Raw genomic sequence first — 19,972 nt, forward strand, 5'->3', positions numbered from 1 at the left:
TAGACATTTCTCCAAAAGAAGATAATAAATAACCAATAATTATATGAAAATATGTTCAACGTCACAAACACAATGAGTTACCACTTCCTACCCACCAGGGTGGCTTTAATCAAAAAGGCAAATAGTAGCAAGTGTTGATGAAGATGTGGAGAAGTCAAAACCCTCATATTCTGCCAGTGAAAATGCAGCCTCTTTGGAAAATAGTCTTGCAGTCTCTTAAATGATTACACACAGAATTACCATGTGCCCTAGCAGTTCCACTCCTAGGTATAATCAAGAGAAATGAAAACAAATATCCACATGAAAACCTGCACATGAATGTTCATAGTAGCATTATTCATAACAGCAAAAAGGTAGAAACAATCCAAATATGTGTCAACTGATGACTGAATTAAAAAAAAAAAACTGTGGTATATCAATACAGTGGAATATTACTCAGCTATCAAAAGGAATGGAGCCATTTGCAGCAACATGGATGGAACTAGAGATTCTCATACTAAGTGAAGTAAGTCAGAAAGAGAAAGACAAATACCATATGATATTACATATATCTGGAATCTAATATACAGCACAAATGAAACTTTCCGCAGAAAAGAAAATCATGGATATGGAGAACAGACTTCTTGTTGCCAAGAGGGAGGGGAAGGGAGCGGGATGGATTGGGAATTTGGGGTTAATAGATGCAAACTATTGCCTTTGGAGTGGATAAGCAGTGAGATCCTGCTGTATAGCACTGGGAACTATATCTAGTCACTTATGATGGAGCATGATAATGTGAGAAACAAGAATGTATAATGTACGTGTACCTGGGTCACCTTGCTGTACAGTAGAAAACTGACAGAACACTGTACACCAGCTATAATGGAAAAAATAAAAATCATTATTAAAAAAAAAGGAATGGGGAGTTCCCATCATGGCACAGCAGAAACGAATCCAACTAGGAACCATGAGGTTGTGGGTTTGATCTCTGGTCTCATTCAGTGGGTTAAGGATCCAGCATTGTCATGAGCTATGGTGGAGGCTACAGACACAGCTTGGATCTGGCATTACTGTGGCTATGGTGTAGGCCAACGGCTACAGCTTCGGTTAGACCCCTAGCCTGGGAACCTCCATATGCTGCAGGTGCAGCCCTAAAAAGACAGAAAGACAAAAATAAAAATAAAAAAGTTTAAAAATTTAGAAAAAGAAATGGAGTACTGATACATGACAATATAGATGAAACTTATAAACATTAGTCTAAGTGAAGCTAGACACACTCAGACACAAAAGGCCATATATTGTATGATTCTATTTATATAAGATATCCAGAATAAGCAAATCCACAGACACAGAAAGTTTATTAGTGGTTGCCATGGGCTGAAGGAAATGAGTATGGGGAGTGACTATTAACAGGTACAGAGTATCTTTTGGGGGTGATGAAAATATGGTGGAACTAAATAGTGATGTTAATTACACAACTCTATGAATATGCTATTAAAAAAACTGAATTGTATGCCTTAAGATGGTAAGTTTTATGATCTATCCATTATAACTCAATTTTTAAAACAGAATTCCTACAAATAGAATACCAAAAAATATGGAGTTCCCACTGTGGCTCGGCAGGTTAAGAACCCACCTAGTATCCATAAAGAGACGGGTTCAACCCCTGGCTTTGCTCAGTGGGTTAAGGATATAGAGTTGCCATGAGTTGCAGTGTAGGTCACAGGTGAGGCTCAGGTCCATCATTGCTGTGGCTGTGGTGTAGGCCAGTAGCTACAGCTCTGATTGGACCTCTAGCCTGGGAACTTCCACATGCAGCAGGTGCAGCCATAAGAAGGAATAAAAAATGAAAAATGGAGGAAAAAAAACAGAAGAAATAGAAAACAAATTAAGAAAAGTGTTCCTAAAGACAGACAAATTTAATCAAATATATTAACATAATTTTTAAGAAATTTAAAAAGTAATTGCCTTTATAAAATAAGAGCACAAAGTAGAAATGTAAGTACTTAAGGAAGACAAGGAAATACTTTCAAAGGAGATAAAACATGATCTGCTGGAGTTCAAGAAAAAAGAAATGAAAGAAAAAAAATTAAAAGACCCCAAAAAAGGAAATCATTATCAATGTAGAAACAGTACATTTCAGAAAAACACATAAGGTCTTTTGGAGTGTATTAAAGGAGAATTTAGAAACTCAGTATAGCATGGATCTAGGAAATAGCAAGACATAGAAACAATTTTTAATGGTATGAAAAGTAAATTTGAAGTACTTGCAGAAACTTAGATTTATTTACAATTTATGATAAGCTTTGATGCAAGGAACTACCTATTGTGACACAGACCAAGACTGGTAAACCACCACGACATTATCAGCAGACCACATAGAATTGTGAGGGGAAAGGAAAAGAACACAGTTTTCCTTTAGACATAATTCACTCCTTTTTTTCTTTGTCTTTTTAGGGCCACATCCGAGGCATATGGAGGTTCCCAGGCTAGGGGTGGAATCTTGGAACTGCAGCTGCCGGCCGACACCACAGCCACAGCAACGCAGGATCCAAGCTGTGTCTGCGACCTACACCGCAGCTCACGACAGCATAGGATCCTTAACCCACTGAGCGAGGCCAAGGATCGAACCCATGTCCTCATGGATACCAGTCAGGTTCCTTAACCACTGAGCCACGATGGGAACTCTAGACATAATTTACTCTTAAGAAAAATTTAAGAATTTAACACTAGACACAGCATAAAACTTCCATCTCTTTATTTTTTTTTATAATGATTTTTATTTTTTCCATTATTGCTGATTTACAGCATTCTGCCAATTTTCTAGTACACGGCAAGGAAACCCTGTCCCCACCTCTTTAAAAAACAATAATAAACAAGAGGAAAAATACATGTAAAGTTTATACCAGTATTAACATCAAAAATTAATTTAATTTTTTGGTGATTGGATAATAAATGAAGCTTATTATTTTCATTTTGCTTATTGGTGTTTTGTTAATGTTTTGTCATTTTTCTACAAAAACCAAGTCATAATAAAAGAGTAAAAAGGAAATAATGCCATATATGAATCTTAGTTTGCTATGTAAATATAATTATGTTTAAGGTACCTGAAGAATATTCAATTTCCTATCATTTTTACTCTGCAGTTTGGATTTGGTCACTCTATCTTTTTCTTGTCATTATACACACTCACATAAATGGTTCCATCAGGTATGTTAACTAAGACCTTAACTGGATCTCTTCTGGAGGAAGATTCTGATGCTCTTACCCAGCCTCTGGATAAGCAACACCCATTGTATCCCACTGCTTTAGGATTATTCCTGTCTAGGATTTACAGGAGGTAAAAGGACATAAATTATGGTCACAAAGTAAATGCCCAATAACGAACAATTAAAAATATTTAATTCTCCAAAAGTTATTTTCTCCTTGATTTTTTTTCCTTGTTGTACCATATACCACACGCCAATTAAAAAATAATTATGGCTGCTATTAGTTTAAGGAAAACAGCAATGCTGACTCTTCTTACAACAGAATGCTTCATAAATACAGCAGAGTGATCCACCGAAGAGTTAAGTAAAGCCATGTGTTTGTGTGTGCATGTGTGTAATCTTAATTTCCCACAAAACTCTATGATTAAACAATTGAAACATATGGAAAAGGACAGAGTACTTAATTTCTTTAAAAGGTGGAGCAATGACTTTTGAGGAGATGAATATATAAGAAACCTACTAGGCCATTCCTACCAATAATAGACATTTTGTTAAAGCTGCAAGGAAATTTGTGAAACTCATCCAGGTTTTAAATAAATATGTCAGGAGATCTTAGGTAAATGACAATATTGATATTTTTTAAAATCACGGTGTAAAATTAAATTAGATATCTTGTAGTATTTTCTATCATCATACATTTTATAAATTCTCTCATCTAAGTACAAATGGGGTTCAGCAGGTTTGAGCTTCTTTGTTGCCTCACTTCTGAGATCTGGCGCGTTCAGGGTAGTGGGTCTAGTGGGTCATGGCCTAGACCCTTTTATGAATGCTAACTGTGGCAAAACTTCATTCAAGTAACTCATTATGTTCCCCTCCTCCACATCCCCACACCACATTTCGTTTTGCCTTCAGCAGTTGTAGTTCATCCATCTATTTTTCATGGGCGAAACTGACAATAGAGTGAGATGAGAGCCACAAAGTACATCTTTTTTATGCGGCAAAGTAATCCTTTTCATATACCTAGAAATCTTTCAAAGAGAGATTAAAAAAAAAAAAAAAAACGGAATTTAAAAAATAAACAAGCATTTTCCTTGAGACCTTCTACAGTGGTGAGTTTGGTATCGACCAAAATCCATTGTAACAGCAAGTAATAGAGCTTTCAAAACGTTTTGAGAAAATGAAAGATGGGAGGGTGAATTTCTTTACTGCAATTTGTAAAGCTCTCCACATTAACTTTCATGACTGTACACAGTCCTTTGGGGAGATTATGACTTAAAATGCTGAGCCAGAGGTCTCCCCATTACTTTGGCAGCCAACGAAGTAACCTGTACCAATGGGTAGATTAGAGTTGGCATAATGCAAGGGGCTTAGCTAATGCCCATTCTTAAGGCCAACGAATCCCTAGTTTCTACTCCTAACAGTCACTCAGAAAGTGCCGTCGGCAGAGCACCCAGTTGCTTTTATGTGATTTCAAAATACAGCATGAGTTAATGAATCACTTTTGACCAAGTAAACATTAGAGAAAAAAACCTTGAAGGTGTGGACTCCAACATTTTACTTTATTTATTTATTTTTTGTCTTTTTCCCATTTTCTTGGGCCGCTCCCATGGCATATGGAGGTTCCCAGGCTAGGGATCCACTTGGAACCGTAGCCACCAGCCTACACCACAGCCACAGCAACATGGGATCCGAGCCAGATCTGCAACCTACACCACAGCTCACGACAACGCCAGGTCTTTAACCCACTGAGCAAGGCCAGGGATCGAACCCGCAACCTCATGGTTCCCAGTTGGATTCGTTAACCACTGTGCCACGAAGGGAACTCCTGGACTCCAACACTTTAATCACCTGTTGAACTTAGAAGTTTTTCTCTTTTCCAAAACCCTAATAAGAGATACTGTCTGTTTTTGTTTTTGCAATACAGGCAGTACCTAAGGTCAACAGTCACAAATGAGAACTCCGATCACCTCAACAAATTAACCTATAAAAATCCGCCCACAGTGCAAAGTCATCTTAAAGACGGCAGAGTAGCAGAAGTTAAGAAATGGAATGTCATACCCCTTCCCCCAGCCCTGGTCAGCACCTGGAACATGAGAATCTCAACAAATATTTGTTGAATAAACAAGTGGCAGTCTCTAAGATCAATACACACTGAGATCTCACTTACTATGTGAACATATCTAAAGTAAGAATGTGCTATTTTGAATCAGAATTTGAAGGAGGAAGACAAAAGGAAAGGCATAGATGCAGATGATGGCAATGCCTGCCTAAAAAACAATTTTTAAAAATTCTTATCAGTGTGTTAATTAACTAGATGGGGAGATTCCTTTCACAATGTATGTGTATATCTTATTGCCAAGATGTACATTTTAAATATCTTACAATCTTTTATGTCAATTATACCTCAATAAAGTTTGTTTTAAAAAGAAATCCCTATCATTTAATGAAAATGTTATTGGTCCTTCTCAAAATGTCACCATGTCAAAATGATGAGATGGCACTAAGAATGAGTGATGTGTCTGGTTAAGGGATATCCTCATACCACCTGGAACAAAATCTTTCTTTCTTTCTTCTCCTTTTTACGGCCACACCTGTGGAACATGGAAGTTCCCAGAGCTGCAGCTGCTGGCCACAGCCACAGCCACAGCAACCCAGATCCGAGCCACATCTGCCTACACTGCAGCTCACAGCATCACAGGATCCTTAACCCACTGAGCAAAGCAAGGGATGGAACTCACATCCTTGGAGATACTATGTTGGGTTCTTAACCTGCTGAGCCACAGTGGGAACTCCTGGAACAAAATCTTTGTTGAATGCTAAATGAACGCTAATACTCACTTATTAACCAGAACGCTCATTTTAGTCCTTCCTTATTATTTTGGATCTGTCTTCTTCCTTCTGCAAATAATTTTTGGCTCTTTTCCACAATATCCTACCTAATCCTTGTTTCTTCTCATGACCTCTACATTTAGTTTTCTGGTTGTATGCATTCCCATATAAATGTAAGGCTCTTGGGGATCCCTGACTGTACTATCACTTATCTCTTATTAATTCTTTTATCTTTTTTTTTTTTTTTTTACTTTTTGTTTTGTAGGGCCACACCAACAACATATGGAGGTTCCCAGGGCAGGGATCGAATCGGAGCTGTAGCTGCCGGCCTATGCCACGGCCACAGCAACACCAGATCCTTAACCCACTGAGCAAGGCCAGGGATAGAACCAGTGTCCTCATGGATGCTAGCCAGATTCATAAACCACTGAGCCACAACAGGAACTCCTATTAATTCCTTTAATAACAGTATTGTGTCATATATTTGACCTTCCTTTCTTTACAAATGTTTATTTTCCTTATAATACACAAAATGAAGTTGACCAGTTATAGTCATTCTACATCAAAAATGTATAAAGATGCTCTAAAGTTACATGTTTTCCCCCAAATTATGTAGGAGTAAAAAATAAAAAAGAAGATTTTTTTAACCTTTAAAGATAATGCTGAAATCTTGGGCTATTGAAGTTATCACACCTGACATAAAATTAGAAATTACAACTGTAATTTAAGAGTAATACATGATCATTAATATTTTAATGAGAATATTTGAAAGATAAAAAACGCTAAATCACGAATGTTTCCACTACCTGCACACAGCCTCTCTTCATCCTGGCCTTTTTCTCTATTGAAAGACCCTTTAGATTTTTATATTACAGTCACACCAACAATGTAAAAATTAGTAACTCTTAAAATCACTTTAAAAATTTAAAAATTAAATACGGCATTAAGTTCTCTTGTGGTGCAGCAGGTTAAGGATCTGGCATTGTCACTGCAGCAGCTTGGATCGCTGCTGTGGCGTAGGTTCGATTCCCATCCCAGAACTTCTGCATGCCACAGGCACAGCCAAAAAAAAAAAAGGAATAGAACATATTTGGGGGGGAAGAGGTAGGTAGCTTATTAACCTTTTGTTCTAGGGGAAAAAAAAAACCATAAATACAGGTTAGAAAAAAATTATAAAATAACAAGGCATTTAATAGATTCCAAAATCTTATCTCATTGCTAAAAGTACACGTGTGATAATTTTAAGTATAAAGACTGCATTTAAATGCTAGAATCTCCTGAATCCTCTAGAGTAAACAGTTTTCATTTAATTTTTTTTATTCATAAGAAAAACATTTATCTCATGCCTTAAGAATGTTTTCCATATCAAATACATAAAATAATGGCGAAGAAAAAACTAGTTAATCTAACCACACAATTAGGTCATAAGACTTCACACTTAAGTACTTGATTAATTTTACTGCCATCTAACTTGAAGAGAAATAGCCCTTCTCAAAGGTTTTAGACTCAACTCAGAGTCTCAAAACATTTTCCCCACTAGTTTTGTTTCTGTGCTTTTTCTAAAAGCCCATAAAAACAACTGGGACTCTGGAATACAGCTGCCCTTGTTAGCATTCCAAAAATTAAAACTCTCATCTGCCTTGGCCAGGAACACTCCAGAAATAATGAAGCCCAGCTTTCACATGGAAGATTAGCATCCTTTAAAATGTAGCTTTAGAACGGCCCTCGTTGAACAAACCATCTCTATCTCTTATGAAATCAAAAAGTAATAGGTGCTAAAAAATAATGAAATAAATTCACTCTAAGAGGATGCATCATTCCTTAAATCTGTCAAACACACTACATTAAAGCTCTTTGTTCCTATTTCCATACCGACCACTCAACAGTTTAATGCTCGTGGTGAAACAACAATAACCATTAACTTTTACTGGGTGCTGAGCACATGCCAGATACCGCCTTTCCACTCCTTACTTCCTCTCATCTCCACAATCACCAGAGCGAAATCGAGTCCTCCTAAAACTGAGATCCTCTGTCGAGTTTATGATTAACCTCTTTATCCCGATTTTTTTCCCTTTTCTTGTCCCACACATGTTCCCCCTCAAAACGGAGAAGTAGCAGAGAAAAGGGTGAATTGAAACTGTGCAAGATGCTGCAAGACCTTCCAGGGTACAAACTCTCCTCCTTCCCTTTCCCCCCTCCCACCCCTCATTGCTCCCCTTTCTTCTTGGTAGAATAAAAAAAAAGAGCTTTAGTCCCCTAGGCCTTCCCGGAGTTCCAAAGAGCAGGCTCAAGCAGTTAATGATCAGGACAACAGAGTCACAGGGCTCCTAGCTCCTCTTAAAGGGAGGTAGATAACAACCTCCCTTTAACCAAGATACCCCCCAGCCAACCTGGTGGAGGATGGTGAGTGCAGGCGGACCACAAGCACTAGACCCCAGAATGTTTGCAAAGAGAAGGTTGAGATTTCAGAAACATCACCCTGTTACCTCACCGCCTACCGACTCAGCATGTCTGAGAGCTGATCATCCCTCCTCCAATCTGTTGCCTGACACTGTCTTTGAAAACCCTCCTGTGAAAACCACAGAATTTGGAACTTTTGAGCACGTGCCACCTGTTCGCCTTGCTTGGCCCTGCAAACAAACCCTTCTCTGCTCCAAACTCCAAACTCACTGTGGGTCAGGCGTAGGACCAATTATCTTCACTGTTTTTTGGGGTTTTTTTTGGGGGGGGGTTGTTTGTTTTGCTTCACCATTTTTTTTTTAATTTATTTTTTGTCTTTTTGCCTTTTTCTAGGGCCGCTTCCTGCGGCATATGGAGGTTCCCAGGCTAGGGGTTGAATCGGAACTGCAGCCACCGGTCTATTCCAGAGCCACAGCAACTCGGGATCCAACTGCGTCTACGACTTACACCACAGCGCACAGCCACGCCGGATCCTTAACCCACTGAGCAAGGCCAGGGATGGAACCAAAACCTCATGGTTCCTAGTCGGATTTGTTTACCACTGCGCTACGATGGGAACTCCTGCTTCACCATTTTAGATGAGGAAACTGAAGCAGAGAAGTTAAATAACTTGGCCCAGTCACATACTAAGTGGCACGCTCTAGATCCGGAATCTAGATTTGAACTCAGTGCCAAGTTCGGTGCTCTTAAGAAAGCAGAGAATAAGGATTTTTTTTTTTTTTTCTTTGCTCTCCATATAGCTCTTAGTCCCATCCCCTCTTTTTCTCAGCACCTTTTTGTTTGCTTGTTTTTTAACAAAGAACTGTCTCCATGCCCAGGTAAAATAAAATGTTGCCAACCTGACAGAGCGATTATTTTAAAACATCCTATCAATAAAGATTAGGAGCCTCACCAGGCCCCTGGGGACATGGATCATACCAATAACTTTTATTTGATCTTCTCAATAGTCCATAAAGTATCCCACTTTACATATAAACTCAAGTAACTCAAGTAACTCCCCTCATGGCCAAGAGCTATTTAGTAGCTATTTATAAAGCTGAGATTTTGTACCAGCAAATTTGAAACCCCACCTATTGTTTACTCCAGAGGCCATGCCCTTTAATAGGCTAAACCATGTGAACTACCAAGCCTGCAGCAAAGAGGATATTTAATAGACCCCTCAGTAAATCCAGGTAACCACATGTTTAGTTTGGGTCTCAATCTAAATCCTCTCCAGTCAAATACAATCAGCCTTTCGGAGAATCCTCAATTCCTCAGAAATGAATTTAGAAGTTCCAAATTTCAAGGAATTCCAATCTAATTGGTAGGCCATATACAATTTCAACCTTTCCTTTCCCTAAGAAGACATAAATCCAAGAGCTTGAGTGTAGCCCGGCTAATTAGGTCTCGGTCAAACAATAGTCCTTTTCTTTAAATCTGTGGCTTCTCACTCAGATGATAAAAAGCTATTTCAGCTCAAGACTTTTACTTAATTGGTTTGCACCCTCCCAGGGACCTCCTGGGCTCCTCCTGCATATCCCCACATCAGAGGATAGGAAGAATTCTCTGCCTGCCAGCAAAGCACAGTTCTTCTAAGATTTATGCATGGCTTTCATGTTCGTTCACCCACTGAATTAAATCGAAAGGCTTTGCTCCTCTTGCTGCAACTACCTTCCCTACGGAAAGCAGGGCTTTGGAAACTTGTGCATGTCAAAGGAAGTTTGTTTACCATTAGAAAAGTCCAGCAGCATTAACAGTGAAGCTATTCTTTTGTTCCCTTTGGCAGCCCCTCTGGCTAAGGACCCCAAATCACAATGACCCCAGTCACCCAAGCGTGGAAAGCAGAACTCACATCCCAACTAGCCACTGTAAAATCTTTCCACTTTAAAATGTGAACTTTTAAAGGATTCTGCTGGTACTTCTTAAACCCACATAATTAAGCAAGCTCCTAATTTAGCAAGTATTGCCTTATGTTGTAACCATATGGTGGTGATATAACTTTAGACCTAAGGCTATCAGTAATCATTTTTTTTCCTAACCGTTTCATTTTTCCAGATACTTAATCAAAGAACCAGGGGGTTCACGTGTCTTTCCCAGTTAGTAGCAGGGTGGGACCAGAACCCATATCTTCTCAATTACTTCGTGGTATTCAAAATTAAAACTTTAAAAAAAGGAAGGAAGGGAGTTCCCGTCGTGGCGCAGTGGTTAACGAATCCGACTAGGAACCATGAGGTCTCGGGTTCGGTCCCTGCCCTTGCTCAGTGGGTTAACGATCCGGTGTTGCCGTGAGCTGTGGTGTAGGTTGCAGACGCGGCTCGGATCCCGCGTTGCTGTGGCTCTGGCGTAGGCCGGTGGCTACAGCTCCGATTCAACCCCTAGTCTGGGAACCTTCATATGCCACAGGAGTGGCCCTAGAAAAGGCAAAAAGACAAAAAAAAAAAGAAAGAAAAGAAAAGAAAACCGGGGTCACAATTAAATGGTATATATGACTCCAAGAGATTGTGGAGGAGAGAGTGACTGGGAAAGGACACAGTCAATGGCCCTGAATCAAATAAGTGTCTCATTCTTGGAGTGACAGGACGCTGTAAGAATGAAACTCTGACATGAATCCTCCTTTCACTGGAGCTATTTTCCCCCACAGACTGGAGCAGATTTGCTGGTAGGTACCACCCAACCGATGTAGAGAATGGTATTCTGTATTCTGCAGAGAATGGCTCCTCCATGACTGGCAGAGCAGGGATGAGCCAGTGGATGCGCCTCCACCAGGGAGCAAACAACCCTCCTAGAGACGAGGGCAGATTTAATAAGCAACATTTCCTCTTTTCATTACTATTTTTTTCAAGCAACAAAGGTCATCGATTTGGGAGAGTACTAGTCGTCAACCCAGAAGAGTGCTGGCCCTCTTAACGATCTAATTTTTTTTTTTTTTTTTTTTTTTTCTTTTTAGGGCTACACCCAAGGCATATGGAAGTTCCCAGGCTAGGGGTTGAATCGGAGCTACAGCTGCCAGCCTACACCATAGCCACAGCCATGCTGGATCCCAGCCTCACCTGCGACTTACACCACAGCTCATGGCAATGCCAGATCCTTAACCTACTGCGAGGGGCCAGGGATCAAACCTGCATCCTCATGGATACTACTTGGGTTCATTACCATTCAGCCTCAATGGGAACTACTCTCTGATCAATCTAAGTGGAAGTCAGCCAGGAAAAGGGAGCCCCAGAAAGGGCATGTGGCCGGGCAGGGTGGTCACAGATAAGCATCCATGCAGCTGTCCCAATGCCAACCGCACACACACTTGTTCCTCAGCAGAGAGTTTACAAAGGACACTTCAGGCAGCAGAACAAAATATCTGGCTTTCTGCCGTATAAGCTGGCAGCAAATAAGAGCCAAGAGAAGGGCACAAGCCTTGGCCCAGGCAGCTCCTCTGAGGGCTGGAGCTTTCCTGGACGCGAGGAAGAACCTGCTGAGACTGGATAACTCACAAGATCAACATCTATCTGGACCCACCTCCTCTTACTCGTTCCCAAATCTAGAAAGCACAAAGGAAGAGTCCTAAGCGCGTAAAGGCATGGTATTTTAATGTAAATATCAAAACAAATAATCATAAGTATCTTATCTAAAACTATAACTCTTTGAGAGAGTATAGCTAAGAAAACCTCTAAGTTCGTTTCTTTTGCGTTGCCCAGGAATTATTTAGCCAAGGGACTGTTTAGCCCTTGGCCTGACATACTTGCCTGTCATTCACGTCAAAGACTTGAGGGTAGGCCGTGGGATAATGTGGGTGCACACCGATTGTAATCTACACTCTAAGAGCAGCTAAATCACATTTCCTAGAGGTGGGTGATCGCGTGGGACAAACCCTTACCAAGCGTCCAAATTCCTGAAGTTGCTTGAGCCACACTTCAAGCATCTCCATCTGAATCTGTGCAAGAAGTGTCCTTCATGAACTCAAGGGCCTGAGATACCATCCTTTCCTGGTGCACTGAGTGGTGCTCAGGCAATGGGGACAGACCAGAAATAAATATTGGATGGACAGCTCTGCCCTGCAGGGTCAAGCACCCATCTAGCCCAGCGCCATGACAATTTTGAGGCAGCTCCTATGACCAGAACATCATTTGTTCCAGTGTCTGTCACATAACAGAGGATCCCATCTCATGACCCAACTACAAGGTCAGGAACCCTGCTTCCAGACCAGCATCATGCTGGCCTGAGATGGACCTCCCTGAGGCTGGTGATTGCAGGAAGGCACAAAAGAGAGTGGAGCCCAGAAGTGGCATTCCAGATCGCATGACTGCTCTTGTGCTTGCTCACTATTGCATCTAGTTCGTGGGACCCAACGCACGCTTTTATGGTATCGCGCCACGTGGCAATGAGGTTGCAGACGGGAGAGAAGACAACCCTCGCTCACCTACTACGTGCAGAAAAAGATCCTCTGAAGGGAGATGTGGCATCCCATCAGACCCCACCACTGCCCACATCTGCTCCTGTTTGTTTTTCCTGAACAGAGAGGAAATTAAATGGGGTATTTCCCACACTTATGCCCCCCTCTAGAACAAGCTACTATAAAAGTTGTGACGTTACATTTACATCTATAGTCCCCAAGTTTGTTAGTAAAATGATAACACAGTACAGACAAGAATGATACATATGGGTGACACGTGGTATTGGCAGCTACCCCTTAACTGATCGTGCTGACTGCAAACAAGATGAGTGTGGTGGGATTCTAGGATCACTGGAGTCATGGCCTCTGAAGGTTAGGTAAGCTGGGAAATGCACATTCTGTTCAGGAAATAGGATCCTTCAGGCGCTTTGCTTTTGGTTTTCTTTCAGGTCTTGGCAGCTTATACATCAAGCTTCTGCTGCTGTTTTTAACCAGATCAAAAATTATGTAGAGTATTTTGCTGCCAGTGTGGCCGTTTACAGAAAATACTTGTGTATGTATATTAATACACTTTAGAAAGGATCAATGAGCATTTGCAGCACATAATCATGACTCAATATTCCAGGTCAATAAAAAAGAAACTTTCAAGGGAGACAACAGTAGTGTAAATATTCTCTAAATCATCCTTGTCCTCAAAGATGTTATTCACAGGAGTTCCCATTGTGGCTCAGAGGAAACTTATCTGACTAGCATCCATGAGGACACAGGTTTGATCCCTTGCCTCGCTCAGTGGGTTAAGGATCCCACATTGCTGTGGCTGTAAGTAGGCCAGCGGCTACAGCTCGAATGCAACCCCTAGCCTGGAAACCTCCATACGCCATGGGTGTGGCCCTAAAAAGACAAAAAAAAGGAAAGAAAGAAAGATGTTATTCACAGCCATAGTCCTAAATGGAATCATTAACCCCAGCTGATCTTTCGTAACTTTCCCTTTGTTTCAGTCAATATGAGAACAAGGATGGAAAGTGAAGAAAAAAATCCTCCTGGGAAAATAAAGGAGCTTGACATTCCTATTACCATTCCCAAATTTGTTCTTATAGATTAGAAACAACTTGAAAATCAAACTTATCTGAATTCAAATTTCCCTTCTTTCTTTGCAAGTACCTAACTTCTCCAAACTATGACTTCCTCGTCCATCAGTTAAAACAAATTTAATAATAAATATCTGGGAGTTCCCATCATGGCGCAGCAGAAATGAATCTGACTAAGAACCATGAGGTTACAGCTTCAGTCCCTGGCCTCGCTCAGTGGATTAAGGATCTGCCGTTGCTATGAGCTGTGGCGTAGGTCGCAGACGCAGCCTGGATCCCATGTTGCTGTGGCTCTGGTGTAGGCTGGCAGCTGCAGCTCTGATTCAACCTCTGGCCTGGGAACTTCCATATGCCACAGGTGTGGCCCTCAAAAGCAAAAAAAAAAAAAAAGTTTACTCTTTAACAAGAGATCCTAGAATGAAGAAAGCAAGGATGCCTATAAATAATTGCACTACAGTTTCATGAAATAACAGTCCTCTTCTCTGCCTGGAAGGAATAAATTAAAATCCTGATTTTCTTCACTATGTGACAAGAATGTGGAAGGGATCAAAATATGCTACCCCCAAATATGCCACTTTGGCATAAAAACTGTTTTGAGCTGAAGGCAATAAAAAAGCAGCAACTATGTGGAATTCCCGTCGTGGCGCAGTGGTTAATGAATCTGACTAGGAACCATGAGGTTTAGGGTTCGATCCCTGGCCTTGCTCAGTGGGTTAGGGATCTGGCGTTGCCGTGAGCTGTGGTGTAGGTTGCAGATGAGGCTTGGATCCCGCATTGCTGTGGCTCTGGCATAGGATGGCGGCTACAGCTCCGATTGGACCCCTAGCCTGGGAACCTCCATATGCTGCAGGAGCAGCCCAAGAAAATGGCAAAAAGACCAAAAAAAAAAAAGCAACTATAGAATGTGGAAAGTGATCTCTGCCCTCAGCTACCTGCTAAAGATGACACCAAGATGATGCACAAGCAAACCCTATTAAAAGTATCTTCCATTACTTTTCTCTGCATATTTACTGTCCCACAATTTACGGTCCCTTTTTTCCTTTGTCTAATCAGTATCCAACATTTATCACCCTTTGTTAAAAGATTATATAAGCTCTTAAGGCTAATGTTTCTTTAGATCTTCATTTCCTTTCTGTGAAGGGCTCAGTGCACATAAAAACTATTAACATCAGAGTTCCCGTCATGGCACAGTGGTTAACAAATCCGACTAGGAACCATGAGGTTGTGGGTTCGGTCCCTGCCCTTGCTCAGTGGTGTAGGTCGAAGATGCAGCTCGGATCCCTTGTTGCTGTGGCTCTGGCGCAGGCCAGTGGCTGTAGTTTCTTTTCAACCCCTAGTCTGGGAACCTCCATATGCCTTGGGAGCAGCCCAAGAAATGGCAAAAAGACAAACTATTAACATCAAATAAGATTCGTATGGCTTTTCTCCTAATCTGTCTTTTGTCCGTTTCAGTCAATTTTTTTTTTTTTTTTTTTTTTTGGCAGCCTCACCCATGGCATAGGGAGATTCCCAGGCTAGGGGGTGGAATTGGAGTTGCAGCCGCCAGCCTACACCACAGCCACAGCAACAGGGGATCCGAGCCACGTCTGCAACCTACACCACAGCTTATGGCAAGGCCAGATCCCCAATCCAATGAGCAAGGCCAGGGAGCAAACGAACCTGCAACTTGATGGATACTAGTCAGGTTTATTTCAGCTGCACTGCAAGGGGAACTCCCGTTTCAGTCTAATTTGAACATCCCAGTAGCGGAAGGTAGAAGGTTGTGGAAGAGTTCTTTTTTTCCTTCCCCTACAAATGTATATATATATATATATGTTTGGAAACTAGCAACTACTCACCTTAATTTTAGGGGAGACAAGTAAATAAATAGCTCAAGAAAGCACTAGAGCTATTCTTTTTAAGGTAGATCTTTGCTACACATCCAAGGAACAGCAGAATCAGCATGACCTGGTAGCATAATCTGAGGCCCTATCTCTAACCAATGGACTCAGAACTTGCATCTTTTTTTTTTTTTTGGCCATTTCTTGGGCCGCTTGCATGGCTTATGGAGGTCCCGAGGCTAGGGGTCAAATCGGAGCTATAGCCGCCGGCCTACGCCAGAGCCACAGACGAGTCTCGTCTGCAACCTACAGCCCAGCTCACAGCAATGCCGGATCCTTAACCCACTGAGCAAGGCCAGGGATCAAACCCGCAACCTCATGGTTGCTAGCCGGATTCATTAACCACTAAGCCACGATGGGAACTCCAGAACTTGCATCTTAACAAGACCCAGGTGCTTTGTATGCACATTAAAGTTTCAGGATCACTGGACCCCTTACTATCCATATTCCTCTGTTTGCATATTTAATGACACTCTAAGCCCAGCCAAATCAGAGGGGTGGCATTCTGTTATTCTGTTTCCAATCAGTAGGAGGTGACTAAGTAAATCACTGCAGCATAGTAACATGTTATTTAATTTTTTAAATCCCAGTTAGAGCCTTGTACAATGTGTAAAAGGCCCAGAATATCCAAATTCTGGACAATGTAGTCTTCTGAAATTAAACATGATGAGAGAATACAAGAAAAATATTTTCTAATGTTTTTTCAAGCTGCCTAAGCCAAACCATGAGCATCTGCCCTTACTGCTATGGCCACTGTAGCAGAGAATACATTTTACGTAATATGTTGATGGTGAGCTCAGAGGTAGACTGTCTTACATACACCAATGATTTGAAATTTCCTGACTTTTTGAAATATAAATGCTCAGTAAGTCTGAGGAATACTTTCTTTCACTTCATAGAAAACTAATTTCAGGAATTCCCCTTGTGGCTCAGAGGTAACAAATCCAACTAGGATGCAGATTCGATCCCTGGCCCTGCTCAGTGGGTTAAGGATCTGGTGTTGCCGTGAGCTGGGGTGTAGGTTGCAGACGTGTCTCAGATCTGGCATTCCTATGGCTGTGGCGTAGGCCAGCATCTGTAGCTCCGATTAGACCCCTAGCCTGGGAACTTCCATATGCCACACATGCAGCCCTGAAAGCAAAAAAAAAGTAATAGTTTGCATGTACTAACCCCAAACTCCCAACCCATCCCACTCCCTCCACCCTCCCCTCTTTACCAAACTTCAGTTAGGCTCCTTTGAGCCCTCAACTAAGCCTCACTTTTGCCCCCCAGTCCTTGCTGGACTAGATAACCACGTTTTAGCAAGAATTATAAGTCAGTTTAGAGAGAATCTCTAACCCTGGATATCTGCTCAAATTCTTCATCTCCCACTCATGATATCCAGCCACCCTGGATTGCCTTCTGCAAGAATCCTCCTACATTTGATGTTTACCTGAGTAACTTTCCATCCACCAGCTCCCTCACTCTACTCACTGGTTCTCAATCCGCAGCTCTCTTTGCTATACTGGGAGTTGAGCCTGATCTCTCACTTCTATTACAACAGTCTCGCCATCATTCATAATAGTCCTAAATAATCTTCCTTACCATTTTAACAAGTGTCAGAATAATTCTGTCTTTAGCAATACACCTCTAAAAAAAATCCTTCCTCACTTGTGATGGAACATGATGGAAGATAACACAAGAACAAGAATGTATATGTATATTACAATGTATATTATATGTATATTGTGTATATTATAATGTATATTATATATACATTCTTTTTCTCATGTTATCTTCCATCATGTTCCATCACAAGTAAGAATTATATATATTTAATAATTATAATAAAATAATTAAAATAAAAGAATCATACATTTATTCATATATATATATATATAACTGGATCACTTTGCTGTAAGCAGAAATTGACAGAGCATTGTAAATAAACTATAAAAATATTTTTTTAATTCTTATTAAGAGGCAGCCAGAGCAGAGAAACATTAGCAAGAACTATAGCTTACCAATAGAGAGCTGTAAAACACTGGTAACAGTTTGTTTGAACAAGATTTATTTTATTAAAAGAATATTTGAGATGATTTAGCTTAACAAAAACAAGGTGAGTTATTCAAGGCTGTACATTTACTCCGAATGCTAGATATAGTTTAAACAAAACCAAACATCTAAACAACAGTCCAAAAATGTGAAGTCCCAAAACATTAATGATCTATTTCTGTTTGGAGTCTAAATAGAAATGAGTAAGCTCAACAGAGCTCCAGTGATCCTGAATTAACTCACCTCTTGGGTAGGTACCCACATCTGAGTTTCACCCACACCGCTCATTTTAAGTCCCAGAAATAAGACAACAGAGGATTCTTCTCATATCCCTTCAGATGCCATCAAAATGACAAGGTGGTCCATTTCCACAGGGCCAGGCACACTACATAACACCACTCGCATCACCTCAAGCATCCCCACTTTTTAAAGACCTCTAAATACTCCCAAATCTAAAAATTAACAAAACAGGTCAAAGTAGATGCAGTTATTAAAGTGCGGATGGATGATAAGACAATTTCAGGCCACTTTTACAGGATTCTCTTTGGTTGGGTGCTTCATGATCCACACCCAGGTTTCCCAAGGCCCCTTCCATAGAACATCAGCCTTTGGAGATGTTCTAAAAAATAAAAATAAAAAAATAACATAAAAAAATTCCTTGATCAAATAAACTTGGAAAAGAATAAATGCTCCATCTTCTCTATAAAGATTCATGTGTTCATTAGCACATAGAAGATTCTAAATCATATGAGCATCTAAGAGCTCTGAAAAGTTCTGAAGGAAAAGAGCCTGTCTAACTTGCTTTAATCTGGGGTTCTCCCAAATGCAATTGCCACAGAACTCTTTTCTAAATCTCACATTGTGAACTCCTCATGGAAAACTGCTGACCCTCATGGTGAGCAGTTCACCTTCCTGGGGAAAGAAAAGGAGGAGGAAATGGGAGGGACAGGTGTGTTCTTATTAAAAAAGGATTAAGGTATGGCGTTCACAACACACACAGACACACACACAGATACACACACCACCATCGTTACTTTCTCATCTCTCAAAAATAGAGAAGAGAATAACAGGGAAATTCTGCTTTTCCTTTAAAGGCGGAGAACCTAGAGATAGAGGGCGGTCATCCACAAGAGCCCCTATTGGTGACAGAAAGTGAGAGGGGAGCCCCCCTTTACAGGCTTGGAGGATGAAGGCATTTCCTGCTGATGATGGGGCTAGGGTGAGACACCTGCAGCTGAAGGGCTACGAGAGCCCAACCTGGCAGCAGATCCCCATTGAGTCAGAAAGCTGAAACACAACCACTAAGGGCGTGAGGAAAGTGGAAGAAGGACCAGAGAAAGCAAAGAACTGGGAGGGTGACAGCGGTGATATTTGCACCCACTGTTACTCATCACCTACCGTCGAAGAGATGGGTAACTTGGTGGTTGAGCTCAGGGATTATATGGAGCCAGACGGCCTACATCTGGACCCTGGCTGTATCACTCTCCAGATGTGGGATCTTGGAGAAGTCACTTAACCTTCCTGGGCCTCTAGGTTTTTTGCATATAATCGCCCTTACATACAGGGTTGTCGTGATGAAGTTGGTATGTATGATTTGATGATGGCGATGCCTGGCACACAGTAAGTATTACAGAAGTATTAGTTATTATCATTATAGGTTTTTCTGCTATAGCTTGATGTTTACATTCTGAAAAAATTTCTATGTTCTACAAAACTGTGCTCTAAAAATATAGTCTCTGGGGAAAAAAAGAATTGAGGGGCTTCTTAAAACCTATGCAACCGGCCATCAGGGCCCCATCAAAAACTATAACTGGTATTGCTTGGACTTCCCAGGCAGGAAACTTAACACAGCTGCAAGCTGGCCCAGCAGGTGTTTAAAATGCCCTAAGGCAAGAGGGTGGAAATTTTGGCAACACTTCAGTCTGAGCAGGCCAGTGGGTGCCAAAAGAATGCGGATGGACAGAGGGCTCCAGGCCAGAGGTGCTGCCATTAAGGTGCTCCCAGGAAGCAGTGCAACCCCTAATGGCCATAAACTGCATGAGGCCAGGGGTGTGACCATCTGGGAAGGGAGCCTTTGGTCCAGACACGTGCTTTTAATTTTCACAAAATACAGCAGAAATTCTCCCTTCT

At 41.1% G+C, this 19,972-nt stretch overlaps 1 protein-coding gene across 22 annotated transcripts in view; it reads right to left on the reverse strand.

Moving 5' to 3' along the window:
* The window catches only part of ANK2 (ankyrin 2), a 607,793-nt gene that overhangs the window by 554,129 nt on the left and 33,692 nt on the right, over positions 1–19,972 (reverse strand). The window lies entirely within an intron of this gene.

The sequence above is a fragment of the Sus scrofa genome, chromosome 8 (genome assembly GCF_054392235.1).
Source record: "Sus scrofa isolate SSC_HxYL_T2T_F1_AM1 chromosome 8, Sscrofa_HxYL_maternal_Yorkshire_Landrace_v2.0, whole genome shotgun sequence".
Taxonomy (NCBI): Eukaryota; Metazoa; Chordata; class Mammalia; order Artiodactyla; family Suidae; genus Sus; species Sus scrofa.